Raw genomic sequence first — 20,066 nt, 5'->3', positions numbered from 1 at the left:
AGTAGTATATTGTTTTGTAGGATTTCGTTTTGATTGCATTTCTTATCTGTGACAGGCCTGTGAAACGCTCCGATTCACAGTGCACTGCTGATGCACTTGAGAGTGCGCGTTCAGTAGTGTGTGAACTCGAGTTTCCCTACTTTATTTTTCCTTGCAATATTATATAGCGCGATATCGACAACATGAGCACAATTTACATTACAGAAGAACACATTCATTTGTGGTAGGCACGGGGAGACAAAGCGATTTGCCTGGAATCACAGGATGTTGAGCTGATGCCGAGATTCGAGCGTAGCTCCCGAGCTCTAAAGTTCGCAATTCTAGAACTTGTGGCGGGAGGTGTGTCTGAAAGTGTATGTCGGTGCTGGCCATCAATGAGAGAGACCTGTGCATTTTTCAAATGGGTGGTGAAAAAATATGAGTATGTTGCTGGAGATGTGGGCCGCAGTGCCAACAGTGTACTTACGGGGGGGGGGGGGGGGGGTAAACACCCATTATTCCGCAACTTTCTTTCCGCATACCATCACTCCGCATACCTTCATTACGAAAGTACCAGGACTCCGCAATGCCATTATAACGCATGGCATTACATTTTATATGCTTTTACCACGCATACATTTACAACAAAATTTGTGAATGGTAAAAGCATGTTTTTAAAAAAATGTTTGGATAAGGTAAGTATGGGTATAGGGGTATATGTTTTGTGGTACTGAGGTATATGTTTTGGGGTGTTTGGGAATTTTAAGGGTTCAGATATAGTTTTGGGTTATGGGGTACAGGGGTCGTTTTAGGGTTTAGGGATAGGTATGGGTTTTGGGGTACAGGGGTATTTCTAGGGTTCAGGGCTAGGTTTGAGTTTTGGGGTATAGGGGTATTTTTAGGGTTCAGGGGTAGGTTTGGGTTTTGGGGTACAGGGGTATTTTAGGGTTCAGGGGTAGGTTTGGGTTTTGGGGTACAGGGTTTTTTAGGGTTCAGGGGAGATTTTGGGGTACAGGGGTGTTTTAAGGGTTCAGGGCTAGATTTGGGTTTTGGGGTACAGGGGTATTTTAGGGTTCAGGGGTAGGTTTGGGTTTTGGGGTACAGGGGTATTTTTAGGGTTCAGGGCTAGGTTTGGGTTCAGGGGTATTTATTTATTTTATTTATTTAAGCTTGTACCGCGCACAGCTACCCACAATGGGTTTCCCGGCGCTAGGGATAGACTGTAGAAGAAAGGAGGGAGTTTCACCTAACTTGAGCCACAGCAGACTATTGGGCACGTTGAGTAAAAAGCAAAGTCTTCAAAGCCTTACGGAAGCGAAGCAAATTGGTCTCTAATTTTAGAGCCAGTGGGAGAGAGTTCCAATATTTGGGGCCCAGTGTAGAAAAGGAGCGACCTCCCATTTTTGTCAGCTTCCATCTTGGCATGGTGAAGTTTCCCATGTCCGATGACCTTAGTGGATGTAGGGGTCTGTAAGGTGTTATCAACCCTTGGAGGTAGGCTGGGGCACTGCCCTGCTTAACCGTGAACATATAGCAGAGTGCCTTGAATTTAATACGTTCAGGGATGCTCAACCAATGAAGGTCACGTAAGGCGGCCTTGGCAGAAGTGCGTCTGGGGATGTTTTTTAACAGGCGCGCAGCCGCATTTTGCACTACCTGCAACACCTGTAAGGTAGCTTCATCTGCGCCCAAGTAAAGAATGTTACCATAGTCCAGGCGTGATGTTACAAGCGCCTGGACTACGGTTCTGCGGGAAGAGAGTGGAAGCATCCACAGGATCTTATGAAGCCACCGCAGCGTTGAAAAGCAGATGGCCGCAACCTTAGTGGCCTGTTGTCTCATAGACATAGGGTTGGAAGAGTCTGCACCCGATTTTTTTATAGGGTTCAGGGCTAGGTTTGGGTTTTGGGGTACAGGGGTATTTTTAGGGTTTAGGGATAGGTTTGGGTTTTGGGGTACATGGTATATTTATAGGGTTAAGATGGGTTAGTGTTTAAGGGTGTTGGGGTATTTTAAGGAGTAAGGGTGGGTTATGATTATGGGGTGCAGGGGTATTTAAAGGGAGCAGGGTGGGGTTCGTTTTTAGAGTGTAAAGGGTAATAAAATAAAATAATAAATAAGAATAATATAAATAATGCAATTTAGAAGAATAAATGTTTTAATGAAATTTAAAAAATGTGTATATATATATATATATATATATATATATATATATATATATATATATATAACCTACTGGCGGTCGCCAGTAGGTATATATAGTTAGGATTTTTTCTCTATGGGATGTTTGAAAATTCTATGTCTAATAACTTTGGCGTTTGTGGACGGAATTGGCTGAAATTTTCAGGAAAATGGAACATTTTGTTTCTGAGCAGCCCCTGACAATTTGGGGGGGTTTCATCAAGGGGGGGGCCGAGAAAAAAGGGGGGGCCCAAAACGCGTTTTTCCCATGTTAATTTCCATAGGGCGGTTGGCCTCACTTTTAGCTCGAACGGCTGAATGGATTTGCACGAAACTTGGCAAAATTGTAGGGACTGTTAGCCCGATGTGCCTTTGCTAGGTCTCAATATATGTGCTCCAGTGGATTTTGAGTAATTTAGGTTAAAAAAAAGATATATATCTGGGCGGAGCCTAACCACACATCTGATCTGATTGGCTGTCTGCACTTCATCCAAGAAGTGTTGGCAGCCATCTTGGGACCAATATACATGATAGCACCTCATTAAAAAGCATTGTAGTTAATAGAGGGTTTTAGGACTTTAGTTACATTATAAATCATTTGTTGATGGCACCATACTCGTTTTAGGAATTGTGGTGGGTTCTAAGGTGATTTTACCATGTGAAAAAACCTTCTGCTGTGATATCATGAATATTGTTTGAAAGAAAACTAATATCTCATGATTTTCCCACAGTGGTTTGGAAGGGGATCTATAAGCTAAACTGAAAGCATATTTTCTGTAAATTCACATTATCTTTCTCAGTCATGTGAAAATGAAGTCTGACATTCTCAGTAAAACATGTACATCCAACAAGGACAGAGACTGTCAGTTGATTCCTTTGTGTTCTACTGCAGCCTCCTAGAGTGTTCTAAAGAACAACTAGAGCGCTAACAGTCCTACTTATTACAAAGGTATGGCACACCTGAAGCCATCTTGATTGGAATAAAGTGGTAACTCTTAAAACATTTAATTTAAAAAGAAACAACATGAGGGGGTATATTTTGCCATAGAAAGTATGATTAGTGCTGCAGAATGAAAAATTAGGGCACATTTTGAGTGACTTCTCAAATCCTTTTCTATTTCATTAAAACATTCTGACAAGCAGTCTCCCAAAATGGCCACCAGAGACAAAAGAGCCCAAATGTAGCCCAAATATCACCCAGATGTAGCCCAAGTATAGCCCAATGACAGAATGTCCCAGAGTGTTCTAAAGAACAACTAGAGCGCTAACAGTCCTACTTATTACAAAGGTATGGCACACCTGAAGCCATCTTGATTGGAATAAAGTGGTAACTCTTAAAACATTTAATTTAAAAAGGAACAAAATGAGGGGGTATATTTTGCCATATGAATTATGATTAGTGCTGCAGAAAGAAAAATTAGGGCACATTTTGAGTGACTTCTCAAACCCTCTTCAATTTCATTAAAAAATTCTGACATACAGTCTCCCAAGATGGCCACCAGAGACAAAAGAGCCTAAATGTAGCCCAAATATCACCCAGATGTACCCCAAGTATAGCCCAATGACAGAATGTCCCAGAGTGTTCTAAAGAACAACTAGAGCGCTAACAGTCTTACTTATGACAAAAGTATGGCACACCAGAAGCCATCTTGATTGGAATGAAGTGGTAAGTCTGAAAACACTCAATTTAAAAAGGAACAACATGAGGGGGTTAATTTTGCCATAGAAAGTATGATTAGTGCTTCAGAAAGAAAAATTAGGGATCATTTTGAGTGACTTCTCAAATCCTCTTCTATTTCATTAAAAAAATTCTGACATGCAGACTGAAACATGCACTTTGAATACCAGCAGCAGACGTCCCTGGTGAGCAGTAGCTTTACTACAGTGATCTAATGTGCAACTAGAGTGCTAACATTCAGAATTTATGGCAAATGTGTGACACATCTGAATGCCTTCTTGATGGAACCAAAGTAAACAAGCATTGAAAATGCAATAGATCTCGCCCTCGTTTAAGTTAAAGCCATTCTGTTTGTAATGAGGTGGCTTTTTAGCTTTGCTTTTATTAGTGTTTTTTCAACTTTCATTTAAATAACATGCATCTGTATGCATATAAGTATATGTATGCATGCATTTATGTTTGTATTTATATAGATATACAGATGATATATGTTTATATATGTATGTATATATATATATTCACTGAAAAAACCATAGGCTATAGACCATATATAGTTAGGAATTAGCATTTACAAAACCTTGAAAATTCACTGAAAAACCATAGGTTATAGACCATATATAGTTAGGAATTAGCATTTACAAAACTTTGAAAATTCACTGAAAAAACCATAGGTTATAGACCATATATAGTTAGGAATTCGCATTTACAAAACCTTATTTTACTCACACAAAACCATTGAAATTCCATATATAGTTAGTTGCACTAACTATATATCGCGCACCCGCAATCCACTGCTGATGATGTCACATATTACATCATTCATGACATGGTCAGTGACATCACTGATGACATCACTGATGACATCTCAAATGACATCACTGATGACATCACTGATGACAACATCCAGTGACTGTATGTTTCTGTAAAGTTAAAATATGTCTTACATATTGAAGAATGAGTGGATGTATAAGTGTCTGGATGAAGGATTTAGTAGGTGCATGACTGACTGTATGATTGAGTGATTAAATGTGTCTCACTGAGTGCATGGGTTAGTGACTAAACTGTCTTAATTTGTGCATCATTATGTCTGTTGTTCTGTAACTGGTTGCATGTGTTGATAAGTAGCTATATGAGTAACTATATGGGTTATTGATTGGTTGCCCAAGTATTTGTATGGGAGACTGAGTGTGTGTGTGGGTGGCTGGGAGGTGTATGACTCTGTGCATAGATATGTGAGCAGTTGATTCACTAGATGTATGGTTTCAAAAGTGCATGTGGAAACAGCTGTATGGGCGGTTGACTGTGTGCATGAGTGTATTGGTGAGTGAATGGATATCTCAGTGCTACATGTCAAAGTAAGTACATATGTAAAACACAGTACATGTGAGAGTTGACATATATAAATAACTGTGCATAAGAGCCAGTGAATGTGTGAGTGGCTGTATGGATCATTGTGAACTTGTATCAGGGATTGTATAAGAGAGTAAATATGTGTTAGTATATGTTTGAATAAGTAAAGCTTGTATAACTGTATAGTTGAGGAAATGGAGGTGTGATTGATTCTTTGCATGACTGACAAGGTGTGTGAGTAACTCCATGGATGAGTGACAGTCTGTGAGTGTCTGTTTACACTGATTGTATCTAAGGTTATATTAGAGTCTGAAGAGGTTCATCGTATTATCACATGAATGATATCATCAGTGATGTGATCAGTAATGTCAAATGAGATGTCATCAGTGATGTCATCAGTGATGTCATTTGAGATGTCATCAGTGATGTCATTTGAGATGTCATCAGTGATGTCATCAGTGATGTCACTGACCATGTCATGAATTATGTAATATGTGACATCATCAGCAGTGGATTGCGGGTGCGCGATATATAGTTAGTGCAACTAACTATATATGGAATTTCAATGGTTTTGTGTGAGTAAAATAAGGTTTTGTAAATGCGAATTCCTAACTATATATGGTCTATAACCTATGGTTTTTTCAGTGAATATATATATATATATATATATATATATATATATATATATATATATATATATACACATATATACAAACATATATTTGATGTTTTAATAATATACTTTTACAATGTATATGACTTTACCACACATGCATTTGCGTTATAATGGCATGCGTGATAAAGTCATATGCGTTGTAAAAGTATTAGAAATGATGTCTTTGCGGAGTGATAGTCCTGCGTTATAAAAATTGCAGAGTGATGGTATGCAGGATGTTGGTTTGCGGAATATCATCACATATTCCCGGGGGAGGGATAGTCCCTTTCCTGCTATTTCCGTGGAGGCGGGCTTTGTGTCCGAATGTGGGTGGCGCGAGGCCTGTGCGCAACAGAAGTGGAAAATATCCAGTGTGCGCTTCAGGCGTCACCGGAAGTTAAGGCAAGATTGCATTTCCTGCACAATGGCCCCTGATTGCGCTCCTTCCTTGGGAAAAGCGCCATGCCTGACCTCCATACAGTAAAGCAGGTGCACGTCACTGGGAGCGCGGGGCAAGCACATCCGGAGCTGGAATCTACAGAACCTGGGAAGAAAAAACAATGAAATATTGGGCTCAACGCTCGCTTTCTTTTTTCCGTAATCCCGCGCCCGCACACGCCCACGCCCCCAGCACACGCCCACAGCATATGAGACATGGCATGAAGGGTGGAACGTACCACATGCCCCCAGCGTTTGTCACACCCCCAGCACACGCCCACAGCACAACGCAGACACGCCCACAAGGGACTACTTTGCTGGCACTGTACTTTTACCTTTTAAATGTATATGGTGGACGTCTGCATAGCCTATGTCCTTCTACTGCAACTGCCCTTTCCAACGCAAAATTGGGTGTTGTGATTGGTGCTGTGGTTCCTGAGATTACCCGCCTCAAAGGTTTGGGCTCTCTCTTTATTATATTAGAATAGATTTTTGCCTATTGGCTGAGTCAGTGGGGCAACATTCCTCCACCTTGCGACTGAGTAACTTCTATATCTAGCTCCATTTGTCTCTTCAATAGCTGGCCTCTGCAGCCCCAGTGGTGCTGTATCTGGTAGTTCATGTGTTGTTTGGCTCACGGCACAGCAGGGAGAGCGGAATGAACCATGGGAGGCAGTGTGCACATTTCTGTTCAATCAATACAAATATTCCAGGCACAGAGCCACATGCCTTTGTGATTGGCTGTAGAATCAGATTGGAAATTCCTGGCACTTTGGAGACTACACATATCTTTTATGTCCCAGTAAGGACACCGTAGTTTAGTAAGTCCATCGTCCTCCCGCCTATCCTGAAGATCTCGTCCTGCTTAGCAGGTCAACTACAGGTCGGACCAGACCTGGCCCTATCTGTCCCAACCAATGATGCCGTGTCTAGGCGACTGTCTACTGGCCTTGCAAGACATGATTAAATGACCCTTTTAAGAGCGTCAGAACACAAGGCGCCACCAGAGACAGCCATGCAAGGCTGCTGGCCGCCTTCCCAGACAGCTCTCAGTGCCATGAACTATTATCACTCATGACCTGTGACCCCCTGGTGCACCAATGAATTCAGACTGTGCAAGTTTATTTTGGCTCATGATGATTGAGAATCGCTTGCATACATATTCAATATAATTTAACATTATTCATGTTTCCCATTGCCTTGCTCGGCAATATTACGGAAAGTCTGCAACAGAGCCTCTGCGTGTGTGCAATCCATGCACCCTTGCTGTTATGTTTTTTACATCCAACAATGTTGTCTCTACTTCACGCACATCTGGCGTTTACTTGAAGGCCACGTTAGCACTGTCTAAATATCAACCAGCACGTGCATTGTGGTCATGAAATTGGCCCCAAAAAATTGTTAAAGTAGGTGTACATTTACTCCTATTAACTCCGTGGTGACAATATTGCAGAGTTGGTATTAATGTCGTGATAAAGTGGTTCAACCGCCTCATGGTCAGCGTTGGATTTGAAAAGACATTGCCCAGGTTTTTCCCCAGTAAAACGCATAAAAATCCCAGATGTAATGATCTTAAGAAGAGAAGCCTCCATTCTAGGGAACTCAGCGCCCTGCCCATGAACTTTGACCTACAGCTCCGCGAAGAGCGCGCGGTCCGCCGCTGACCTACGAAGCGCTCTGATGTGATCGCATGGTTTAGGTTTGCGCTTCAGAATCCAGCCGAACCGCAAAAGTCCCACTGCGGACCTTGTTGGCATTTTACAGGATTCAGGTGACTTCGATCTGATATTGCATCTGAAATATATGCTGGAGCTGATGTTTTAGATATTAAAAAAAACATTGCATCTCTTATGATCCAAGTCAGTTTTAAATTAATGATTGCAAAGCCTGTTGCTGTGGTTGTCTGACTTCTCCCTAGATTACCCTGCAGAGTCTCAGGCAGGCCTGAGGCATTCGTCACATCCGAGTATAATGTTCCTTCCTTGCCCCCACACTCAATACTCTGAGCCTTAGTAGGTGAAGAACTTATTTATTCATAATATGCAAAGCTATCATAGGCATAGAGCGCCGAGCGTCTTATCAGGGTGAGCTCCGGTCGCCAACTGCCGAATCCCCGTTTCGCGCCTTCAATAAAGTGTCCACTGCGCATGCGTGCGCCTTCCGCTCACGTCTACGGCGTGACGCGTCATCGCGTTCACGCTCGTAGACTAGAGCGCACACCACATATCTCCCCCCTTTAACAATAACAAAGATAACAATACCCGTTTCAATTCAAGTGTCCACTCATTCCAAAGTCTCTATATCTGGAGGGCACCATAACTGCAATAACAATACCAGTCTTGTTCTAGTGTCCACTCATTTCAAAGTCTCTATATCTGGAGGGCACAGTAACTGCCCTGCCACTGCGGGTGTACCTTACCGGCATGTTCTCTTCCGCCTCTCTCTCTCCCAGTGATCTCTCACCGTCTCTCTGATCTTCTCTCTGTACTTCGCCGGCAGGTGTATAGTCCCTGTTGGTAGACTCTGTGTTAGGAGTTTCCACTTCCCTGTCATCTCCTTCTCCTTCCCACAGATCGTTTGCGTTATGCACAAAGGGAGGCCTTGTTTCTTCGGACCCCACCTGTATCTCCTCCTCCTCGGACTTGGGCCACGTTACAATCTTGTTGACTCTGGCCATGCGGTCTTGGGACCACACTTTGCCGTCGCTGAGGAGAGCCGCCCTGCCTCGCACTTCTTTGACCTGTAAGGGCTGACTATACTTGCTTTCTCCTTTCTTTTGTAGGGTAGGAAGTTTGACCCTGACCCATTCTCCTTCTTCCAGCTCTGTTTCCTTCGCGTTGCGTCGTTTGTCGTAATGTGCAGCATAAATCTCCTGGGCCTTCTCCAGGTTGTGCTGAACCACTGCAGGGGACCACTTGCTGGTGATGGTTTTCTCCCTCCACACTACGTTGTCCCGGGTGAACGGGAGTCGGCCTCTCAACACTTGGAAGGGGCTGTACCCCACCACCGTGGGTGTGATCCTGTAAGCCCATAGCATGCTCATTACCTCGGTCTCCCAGTCTTTTCCTTGCGAGATGGCTGCTTGTATGGAGCCCATGAGCACGCGGTTGAACCGCTCTACTTGGCCGTTACATGCTGGGTGGTAGATGGCTGTGTGTTTCGATTCAATCCCATTCCTCTTCATGAATCTCGTCCACTTGTCCGAGACGAATTGCGGTCCATTATCACTAAGTATGGATTTGGGTATTCCTTCTCTTAAGAACAAGGACGTTAAAAACTTCAGCACTGTGTCAGTGTCCATGGATTCTTGTATATCGACTTCAGGCCATTTCGAATACTTGTCTATGACTACACACAGGAATTTGTTTACTCCTCTGCTATCCAGGATGGGCCCGAGTAGGTCGATGGCCACGTTCTCCCAGGGGTTTTGTGGGTTTTCGAACTTTCCCAAGGCCGTAGTGAGAGGTCGTAGTATTTTGTCCGCTCCATTGCACTGTCCGCATTCTCTCACTAGCCTTTCTATTTGGGCATCCATGCCTGGCCACCAATACATTTGCTTGACTCGTGCCTTGGTCTTTACGATGCCCAGATGTCCTTCATGTAGTTGTTTCAATAATCTGGGTATCAGGATTTCTGGTGGTACCACCCTTTCTCCTCTGTATAGAAAGACCCCTGAATCACTCAAGGACAGTTCCTCTCTCATCTCGTAGAACTTCCGCGCTCCTTCTGTGAGCTTCTTCTTGTCCGGCCATCCAGACGTGAGGTGTCGTTTTATCTCTACTTTCTCCGCATCTTGTTCGTAGGCAGCCTCCCATTCTTGACGGCTAATCGTCACCTCATGGTCTTCCATGCTGGCTACCATCTCCTCTTTATCCGGGGCCGCCTCCGGCGCTTCCTCCATTGCTGAAGCTCGGCTGAGGTAATCTGCCACCCTGTTTTGAGTTCCTGGCAGATATTCCACGTCATATGTGTAGTCCAGTAGTTTTAGTGTCATTTTTGCAATTCTTGGGGTCGCAGTGTCATGGCCCGAAGAAGTCAGGACCTTGACAAGGGGCTTGTGATCCGTTTGGAGCTTGAACCTAGTTCCCCAAATGAACTGTCGAAATTTGCCCATGGCCCAAGTGACCGCCAGCATCTCTTTTTCAATGACACAGTACCTTTGTTCCGTCGGGGAGAGAGCACGTGAAGCGAAACTGATGGTTTCCACGGATCCATCCTCCCTCTCTTGTGCCAACACTGCCCCTAAGCCTTTGTCGCTTGCATCCGTCGTCAAGATGGTGTTGCCTGAGGGTACGTATCCTTGCAAGGGAACGGCTTGGCTGATGCAGCTCTTTACCATCTCAAATTCGTTTTGCGCTTCCGTGTCCCATTCAAACTTCGACTTGTCTCTGATGAGTTGTCGCATTCTGTACGTTTTGGTGGCAAAGTGTCTCTCGAACTTACTATAGTACTCGGCCATTCCGAGGAATGACCGCACTTCCTTCTTGGTACTCGGGGCTTTGGCATCCTTGATGGCTTTCACGTTTTGTTCCTTCGGGGAAATTCCATGTGTACCAATCTCGTGTCCCAAGTACGTGACTGAGGGCATCCCAATCTTACATTTGCTCCACTCCGCAGTTAAGCCTTTGTTTTGTAACACTTCGAGGACTCTGGTTAGTTTGCTGTCATGATCCCTTTTGGTGGAGCCCATTACCAGAATATCATCCTGGAAATACTGCACACCTGAGATGTCCTTAAACAACCGATGCATCAACTTTTGAAATACCGCCGCTGCGGACGCCAGCCCAAAGGGCATCCTGCGGAATTGATAACACCCGAAGGGCGTGATGAAGGAGGTGTACTTTCGACTCGTTGGATGCAGCTCAATTTGATGGTACGCTGACGTGAGATCTATGGTGGAGAAATGGGTAATACCTTTTGTCCTTGCCAGCATCTCCTCAATCCTTGGCAGGGGAAACTTCTCAACAATGATGCATTTGTTGAGCTCGCGGAGGTCCACGCAGAGACGAACCTTCCCATTAGGTTTCTTGGCCACCACTAAGGGGGACAACCACTCCGAACTGTCCACTGGCTCTATGATGCCTTGTTTCTCCAGTCTCTGAAGTTCCTGTTGCACTGCTTCGCTGGTGGATATGGGGATGTTCCTGACCCTGTGCGTCACTGGTATTGCCCCCTCCTTGAGGACCATTTTGTGGACAAATGTGTCCAGTTTTCCCACTGTACCCTCGAAAACTTTGGGGTAGGCAGATTTCCAATCTTCTTCTTTGGTGAGGGGCCACTCGTCCGTTAAGAGTATCTGTTCTTTCCCACCAGGGTTGAGTATGATCCCTAGATCCCCTGCGTCTCTCCATCCAAGTACCGAAGGGCCCTTCTCTGCAACGTACAGTGTGCAGGTGGCTGACCTCCCTCTAAATTCGAATGTGAAGTCTCGGCAGCCCACCAAGGGAATGGCGTTCTCTGTGTATGAGATGGGCCTGATGTCCGGCGGAAGTAGGTCCGGCCCTACTACAGGTGCGAAATCTTCATCCCATATGGATCTTTGTACTATGGTCCAGGGAGAACCAGAGTCGACTGCCACATGCACCTTCACACCCCCTATGAGCATGTCCGTGCGGGGCTTATCTCTGCGTTTTCCCGTCACCTCCAATACTTGATCCTCTATACACAGTACCATTTCTCCGTCTTCTTGGTCGTCTTCCTCGCTGACTTCCGACGTCGCTGATTCCACACACTTGACAGTAGTTTTCTTTCCCTTCTTGCGGCATACTTTTTCAAAATGGCCGACCAGGCCGCAGAACGCGCATCTGGCGCGAAACGCCGGACAGCGTTTATCCTGGGCAGAGTGCGCTGCGCTGCCACATCTATAACAAGAGAACTTGCTGTCTGTGCTGGGGCGGCCCGTCTGTTTCCCGGTCCATTTGGTCTCCTTCCTCTGTTCTCCGTAAGATCCTTTTTGTTTGTTGGATGTAGAGGCCTCGTCTATCTTGTTAATCATCTGCTTCTGCGTGCTTTCTCTTTTGGCCGCATCTGCGCAGCGTTTCGACATTTCTGCCTTTTTCACCATTGCTATGACTTCCTTAAGTGAGGTCTCATTCTGTGCCCATAGTTTGTCCTGGACGGCCCTGTTGGTGGTATGCATGACTATCTGGTCTTTAATGTACTCATCCTGCAGGACCCCATATTGGCACGTGATGGCGAGACGTCGGAGTGCAGCCACGTAGTCGTCTATGGACTCGCCAGCCTCTTGCTTCCTTTGTTGGAAATTGTAACGGTCTATGGAAACACACACTGCTGGGCGGTAGTGGTTGTCCAGGTCTTCCAGTGCGTTTTTGAAGACATCCGTCTCTGTTGCTCCCCTTTCCTTGGGCACAATGTTTGCGAACACTCTCACCCCCTCCGGGCCTAGATTGTGGAGTAACAATCTCTTTTTCCTTGCTGGGGTGTATTCCTCTCCATTTTCGTCCTCCAGTGCTTCTATGTAGTTCTTAAAGTATTCCCTCCAATCCTCCCATTTTAACTGGGGTTCCCCTGGTCTGGGTAGGAATGGAATGGGGGCCATCAGGGCTGAAGCTTGATTTGCCATCTTGGCCTCGCCTCTGGGATCTACTGCTTGGGCACTGGGTTGGTCGGGCACGCTGGATGCTCCTGCACTCCCTGCCGTGTCACCTTGACCTCTGGGACTACCTGGAGTATTATCCCTTATTGCCTGCGTGGGGTTGTCTGTTTGCGCCCCCTCCTCTGGCTGTGGGATGGTGCCTTTGGTTGCCAGGGTGCTGGTTGTAGGCTCTTTTCCCTTGGGCAGCACTGACCTGATTCCTTGTGGCTCGTATACTGGCACTTGGTGCGGTTGCGCTGCTGCCACGCCCTATGCTTGTGCTGGTTGCTGTTCTGTCCCTCTGGCTGGTGTAGGGCTGTTGGAGGGTGATTGCTCCTTTCCACTGTGCTCGATGGTGTTCGTGTCCCAGCCTCGTCGCCAATATAATGTTCCTTCCTTGCCCCCACACTCAATACTCTGAGCCTTAGTAGGTGAAGAACTTATTTATTCATAATATGCAAAGCTATCATAGGCATAGAGCGCCTAGCGTCTTATCAGGGTGACCTCCGGTCGCCAACTGCCGAATCCCCGTTTCGCGCCTTCAATAAAGTGTCCACTGCGCATGCGTGCGCCTTCCGCTCTCGTCTACGGCGTGACGCGTCATCGCGTTCACGCTCGTAGACTAGAGTGCACACCACACCGAGTCTCTCTGTGAGGGTGGGTGAGACGGTGACCCTGTCCATTGTCTCCATTTTACAATATTTTAACAACACACGCGGTTCCGGGGATGGCCTGGCTGTAGGGGTGGGATGGGCTAGTGATTCCTCCGGCTCGCTTCAGTGTGGCCCTGGCCCTCACTCATGCTCGTTACTTGACTGACCAGGGTCCGGGCCATGGTACGTCACGCTCCTGGTCCTAGTGCACGGCTGGAGAGCGTGCACCCGCCGTTGTGTGTCTGTGCTTGCCCTGGGGGGTGGATTGGCGGGTGGGCGTGCTCCTGGTGCTCAGTTTGTGGCTTTGCATGCCCCTGGTGACGTCACTGGTCTGGTCCTCTGGCTTGGGGTGGTGGCTGGCTCAGTCCTGGCTTGTAGCCCGCCTGGGGTGGGGGTTGCCCCTTTACTGGAGTGCTGGCTGTACGTCTGACGGTTGTGGCAGCCGGTGTTCTCGGGCTGGTGTTTGGACTAGCCACATGCAGACTCAGCAGGAGAGGCTACCCCTTAAGAGGAGGTACTTGTGGGAGGAGTGATAGGGGTTAAGTGGGAGGAGTGATAGGGGTTAAAGGTCACAGGGCCTGCTCTGCTATGAATGAAGCCTAAGAGAAGAAGAGAAGGGGATCTCGGACAGCTCCACTGGGTTGAAGTCTCAGAGGCGAGTGCGCAGAAGCGCGTGTTTTTTTTTTACTTGTCACGGACATAAGCCAGACCGGTCATGCATTATACTTTTATTTTAATGATTTAAGAGCTATGTCCAGTTACACGGGGCCTCGTACCTGCTCTCCTCTCCTCAGGCCCTCCTCTGTTCTCTCGTAGATATAGTGTCCGCTCTGCACGGGCCTGGTACAGTGTCTCATACACAGTGTCTCATACATTCTCCAGTGTCTCCCTCACATGGCCACGTGCATTCTCCAGTGTCCCTTGGATAGTGCCTCATGCATTTTCCAGTCTTCCTCACTGAGCCTTAGATATTTTCCAGTGCCTCACCCAAGCGGCTTCATACATTCTGCAGTGTCTCCCTCACAGACCCTCATACATTCTACACTGTCTCCCTCATGGGGCCCCATACATTCTCCAGTGTTCCTCACCGGGTCTCATGAATTCTCCACTGTTCCTCACAGGGGCTCATACATTCTCCAATGTCTCCCTCACAGGGCCTAATACATCCAGCTGCAAAAACAACAGTTGATGGACAGAATGCAGAACAATGTCATACATTCACCCCAGTACAGAGATCTGGGCCTAAATCCATCGTTTTTTTACTCACCATGCCATTCCAGTTTGAACCCAGCCATATGCAAGTCAGTCTTGACCCTGTGCCCCATGGGAACAGTCCAGCCCGAACTGCCAAGCTAGGTTCACCCTGGACTGGAAACAAGCATCCTAGGACTGGTTTCAGGCTTTCAGCCCTCATCAGCCAGTATAGCTTGATTCCAGTGGCATGAAGAGCACAGGACTCACATCTGAGCAAACCTGTCCCACTCTGGGTGACAAATGCAAAAACAACAGTTGATGGACAGAATGCAGAACAATGTCATACATTCACCCCAGTACAGAGTTCTGGGCCTAAAACTATCGTTTTTTTGCTCACCATGCCATCCCAGTTTGAACCCAGCCATATGTAAATCGGTCTTGACCCTGTGCCCCATAGGAACAGTCCAGCTCGAACTGCCAAACCAGGTCCTCTCTGGACTGGAAACAAGCATCCTAGGACCCATTCATCAGCCAGGACAGCTTGATTCCAGTTGCATGGAGAGCACGGGACTCACATCTGAGCATACCCATCCCGCTCGGTGTGACAAATGCAAAAACAACAGTTGATGGACAGAATGCAGAACAATGTCATACATTCACCCCAGTACAGAGATCTGGACCCAAATCCATTGTTTTTTTGCTCACCATGCCATTCCAGTTTGAACCCAGCCATATGCAAATCAGTCTTGACCCTGTGCCCCAAGGGAACAGTCCAGCCCGAACTGCCAATCCAGGTCCTCCCTGGGCTGGAAACAAGCATCCTAGGACAGGTATCAGGCTTTCAGCCCTCATCAGCCAGGATAGCTTGATTCCAGTGGCATGGAGAGCACGGGACTCGGAGCAAAATAACGATGGATTAAACCCAGATCTGAGACTGGGAGTGAATGTTTTGCCAATGTGCAACATTCCGTCCATTACCTTGTGTGTTTTGCTCTTCGGCCTATGTGGGAAGGGTATGCCCAGACGTGGGTCCCGTGCTCACTACGCCACTGGAGTCAAGCTATCCTGGCTGATGACTGCTGATAGCCAAAAACCGGTCCTAGGATGCTTGATTCCGGTCCAGGGAAGACATGGCTTGGCAGTTCGTGCTGGACTGTTCCCATGAGGCACAGGGTCAGCACTCATTTGCATATGGCCATGTCTTAATTGAGGTGGCGTTGGTGAGCAAAATAACGATGGATTAAACCCAGATCTGTGACTGGGGGTGAATGTTTTGCCAATGTGCAAAATTTCCGTCCATCACCTTGTGTGTTGTCCTGATACATACAGCGCCAGCACTGAGACATGGCGTCCACTGAGGCATGGCGTCCTGCAGCACCGAGGCAGAGCCTGCTACAACAGCAGAACAAGGACAGTCACAACAGCGGCTCTCCAAGGCATGGCCTTCACAATACTCCATGCAGTTTTTAGTATATTTATAACTTATGTTATGTAACTAAAGCCTGCCCTACAGAAACAGTGCCTGTTGATTCTCTGTGCACCCGTTTTGCTGCTCAAATTAAGAGTTTAAATACAAGAGAGAGAGAGACAGAGGGACAGAGAACGAGAGACAGAGAAAGAGAAACAGAGAGTTGGCATCACTGCAGGTGTGGTGACAAAAATGGGAGGTTGAAAGTGAATGAAACCTTCAGTGTTCCCTCCAGGCCCGGGGATCTCACTGAATCACTTCACACAACCCCTGGCGTTGATGACCTCAGTTACGGCTGTCACCCTCACAAGGCCCGGACCAATCCTTGACTCGTCTCCAACCCCAACTCCTGAGGGTCCAGAGAGAGGAGTTCTTGTGTTCACGTTTAGAATGTAACAGATTTTCACCAGTCAGGTGTCTTGTAGTGAAAGTGTGAGACCTCACGTTACTCTTGTGAAAATGTGTGAAATGTCATACAAATTTAAGAGATTATATAAAATTATATTTTTTTAATGAAATTTACTTTGCCGGTATCTCATGTGACTTTTTTAACATGAGCACACACTCTGATGAAAAAAGGATCTACCAAGTTACCGGCAATGGATTGGTTTGAGAAGCAAACATAACTCAGAACATATTTTATGCATAAACCAGTCTCCCGTATGTAAAGATTAAGCAAACGTGCACAATGCAATATTTTAAGAATTCGCAAACATTTTGAGAAATATCTAAAAATACGCAAAATGTAGTCATCCTGCACATTTGGCCGCCAAATTTCACATTTCTCCCAGGCCTACTCGCAGTACAGCTTTACTCAAAGGTAGTACACATTTGTTTTTTCACCCACACCCTGCTCACCATCAGGAAAGACCTGAAAACGGACCTTTCCAGAGCCAATCAGAGACCTCAGGGCCTTCCAACATCTGTGAACCAACTGATGTAAATAACATGTTCTGACAGTTTTCCTAAATTTCAGATAAGCGATGAAGCAGGTCTTTTCAAGCAAGGAGTCCTGCTGCAGTGAGATCTTGCACAGTGGCGGAGTAAAGGGCTTTTTATTTTTTGATGTCGCAAACAGAAAGTAGGCAGGAGGACTGGTTCTCTAGAGATGGGCTGTGTGGCCTCACATAGCACCGTGTGGTATTATACTTAGGACCACGGGTAAATTATGCGGCAGGGAGGGCCAAATTATGTGACAGGGCTGAGTAAATTATGCGCCAAGAAAAGGCAAATTATGCGGCACCTTTTGTAATAGTACTACTTCTTTATTTCGTCATTTTTAAACACTGTCTGGGCATTGTACACGTTTGATACCCAAATATAGCAATACGCTACAGGAAGGTGAACCGTCCAGCTTTGCAAAGGCCTTCCATTGCACAGCATCACCTGTTTGAGGTAGAAACTATTTTTTGGTTTTAGCCGCAGATTATGCGGTGGATGGTGGATTATGTGGCAAATCTATAATTATGCTGACATTGCCGCAGCCGCACAATCGCATAATTCGAGTGGCCTTGATCTTCCTCTGGAAAGAGAGTATGACATGCCTGGCGCAGCAGTTCAGTCTTAGGAGGCAAAGAGGTCTCAGTTAGCACAGTATTGAGGTGACTCGCACAGCAGTGATGAGAGGCCCAGCGCTGTGAAAAGCGATCACGCGGAGGCCGAGAGATGCCCTGCCCATGGAGGGGGAAGTAGGTTTTTGCATAGGTGAGGAGTCTAACACTACAAAGAGACACGCAGATCTTGCAAAGTGAAGCGTCTCGTGCAGCTGCGATGGTTCTGGCACTGTGGATTGGCACAAGAGGTCTCTCACCAAGGGAGATGTCTCAAAGGGTAGTGAAAGGCCTCGTCTGGCACGGAGGGGCCCCACAGAATGACAAGCACACTGGAACTGTGAAGAAGCGCTGACTGTCATCACACACCCGCCTTCCCGTATGGATCCCAGTTTGCGGTACCTTGCAAGTTTCTTTACAAAGTAAAAGCGACAAAAAAGTAAAACGACTGACGTTTTACAGGAGTTTGTATAATAACAACATAACTTCCAAAAAAGACTTCAGGAGGCCACGTTGCAAAGAAGAGGGGGCGACTTCACAACCCCAGATCAAAAGTCCCCTCGGCGCGCTGCCCGGGCACCCCCGGGTGCCAACAAGTTCTCGAACACTTTAAATCGCCCGGCACTAGCGCCTGGAAGCCAATCAGCCGGCAATGAGCGCTACAGAAACTTCTCTCTGAGAAGTGTTGGGATTACGAGACACAGCAACAAGTGTTCCCCCGCCGGCTCCCGGGCCTCCCGCCCCTCCAGTCCCCTGGCCCCTCACCTGGGATCTCCTCCGTCCTTGCAGGGCCCGGCCTCAGCCCGCTCGGTACACGCAGCGCCCCGGAGCTGGGCTCATCCTCCAGGTGTGGCGGCGGCCGACGGCCTGGCGCTTCCTGGTTCGGTTTTTTCTCTCCCTCCCTCCGGCCGGGAGTCGGGTTTCTGATTCCCTGGCACCTCGGCGAGCGAGGCTCCGCCCCGAGGAGGCCGGGCTGGGAGGGCAGGGCCTTCGCCGGGACTGGGAAGATAAATGCACATTCCAGAGGCGGCACTCCCTGCGCCTACCCTCGGGCGGCGCACACGGGGACTCCCGGCTCAGAGTCCTCCCTGGCACACAGGGGCCCTGCTCACAACTGGCACAACACCAGGTCTCCCCCTCCTCCTACACATACAAGGGCAGGGGTGGCACCGAAGGACTGCGCAGGGACTTCAAGAAAAGTACACATAATGAAGCCATGCTGTGCCCAGGGGAACTCCCGGCGCAGAGCCCTCCCTGCAGACGCGGGTTGTGGCTCTGCTCACAACTGGCACAGTACCAGGACTCTCACACACTTATAAGGGCAGGGGTGGCAGACTCGGCCAATACTCCGGGACTGGGAGAAACTTACACACTAGACAGACTGGAGGCAGCTGCACAGGGGAACGCCGGGAGCTGAGTTCTCCCTGGCACACAAGGGCCCTGCTCACAACTGGCACAATACCAGGTCTCCCCCTCCTCCTACACATACAAGGGCAGGGGTGGCACCGAAGGACTGCACAGGAACTTCAAGAAAAGTACACATAATGGAGCCATGCTATGCCCAGGGGAACTCCCGGCGCAGAGCCCTCCCTCCAGACGCGGGTTGTGGCCTTGCTCACAACTGGCACAGCACCAGGCCTCTCACACACATATGGGCAGAGAGGGTGGCAGACTCGGCCAATGCTCCGGGACTGGGAGAAAAGTACACACTTGACTGGAGGCAGCTGCACAGGGGAACGCCGGGAGCCGAGTTCTCCCTGGCACACAAGGGCCCTGCTCGCGACTGGCACAGCCCCGACTCTTACACAGAAACTCAAGGGCAGATGTGGCACCGAAGGCCCGCGCAGGAACTTCAATAAAAGTACACATAATGGAGCCAAGCTGTGCGCACGGGAACTCCCGGCGCAAAGCCCTCCCTGCAGGCGCGGGTTGTGGCCTTGCTCACAACTGGCACAACACCAGGTCTTTCACACACATATGGGCAGAGAAGGTGGCAGACTCAGCCAATGCTCCGGGACTGGGAGAAAAGTACACACTGCAGAGCCGGACGCAGAGTCCTCCCTGGCAGACTGGGGCTGTAGCTCTGCTCACAACAGGCACAGCACCAGCCCCCCCTCCCTATACACACATATACAAGGGCAGGGGTTGCAGAGTAGGCCTGCTCCGGGACTGAGAGAAAAGTGCACTCCAGAGCCAGGCTGTGCCCAGGGGATATTCTCGGGAGCAGAGTCTCTCCTGGCACAGGGGCCATGTCTACAACTGCCACATCTCACCGCTTGTACACTGATTCACGCGGTAGCAGAGCAAAGCACACGATCGACCTTG

At 47.7% G+C, this 20,066-nt stretch overlaps 1 protein-coding gene across 2 annotated transcripts in view; it reads right to left on the bottom strand.

Moving 5' to 3' along the window:
* Nucleotides 1-18,654, bottom strand: part of LOC147724853 (protein FAM83H-like) — a 241,160-nt gene extending 222,506 nt beyond the window's left edge. The window contains exon 1 of one of the 2 annotated variants that reach the window (XM_086966347.1): nucleotides 18,507-18,654. The gene's annotated coding sequence lies outside the window, so the exon portion shown is untranslated. The remainder of the gene's footprint in view (nucleotides 1-18,506) is intronic. The other variant, XM_086966346.1, reaches the window with a different exon arrangement.
* Between the last annotated feature and the right edge of the window lie 1,412 nt (nucleotides 18,655-20,066).

The sequence above is a fragment of the Lissotriton vulgaris genome, chromosome 4_1 (genome assembly GCF_964263255.1).
Source record: "Lissotriton vulgaris chromosome 4_1, aLisVul1.2, whole genome shotgun sequence".
NCBI lineage: Eukaryota > Metazoa > Chordata > Amphibia > Caudata > Salamandridae > Lissotriton > Lissotriton vulgaris.
The sequence above is the reverse complement of the archived record's forward strand: the minus strand, read 5'-3'. Positions and strand labels throughout refer to the sequence as shown.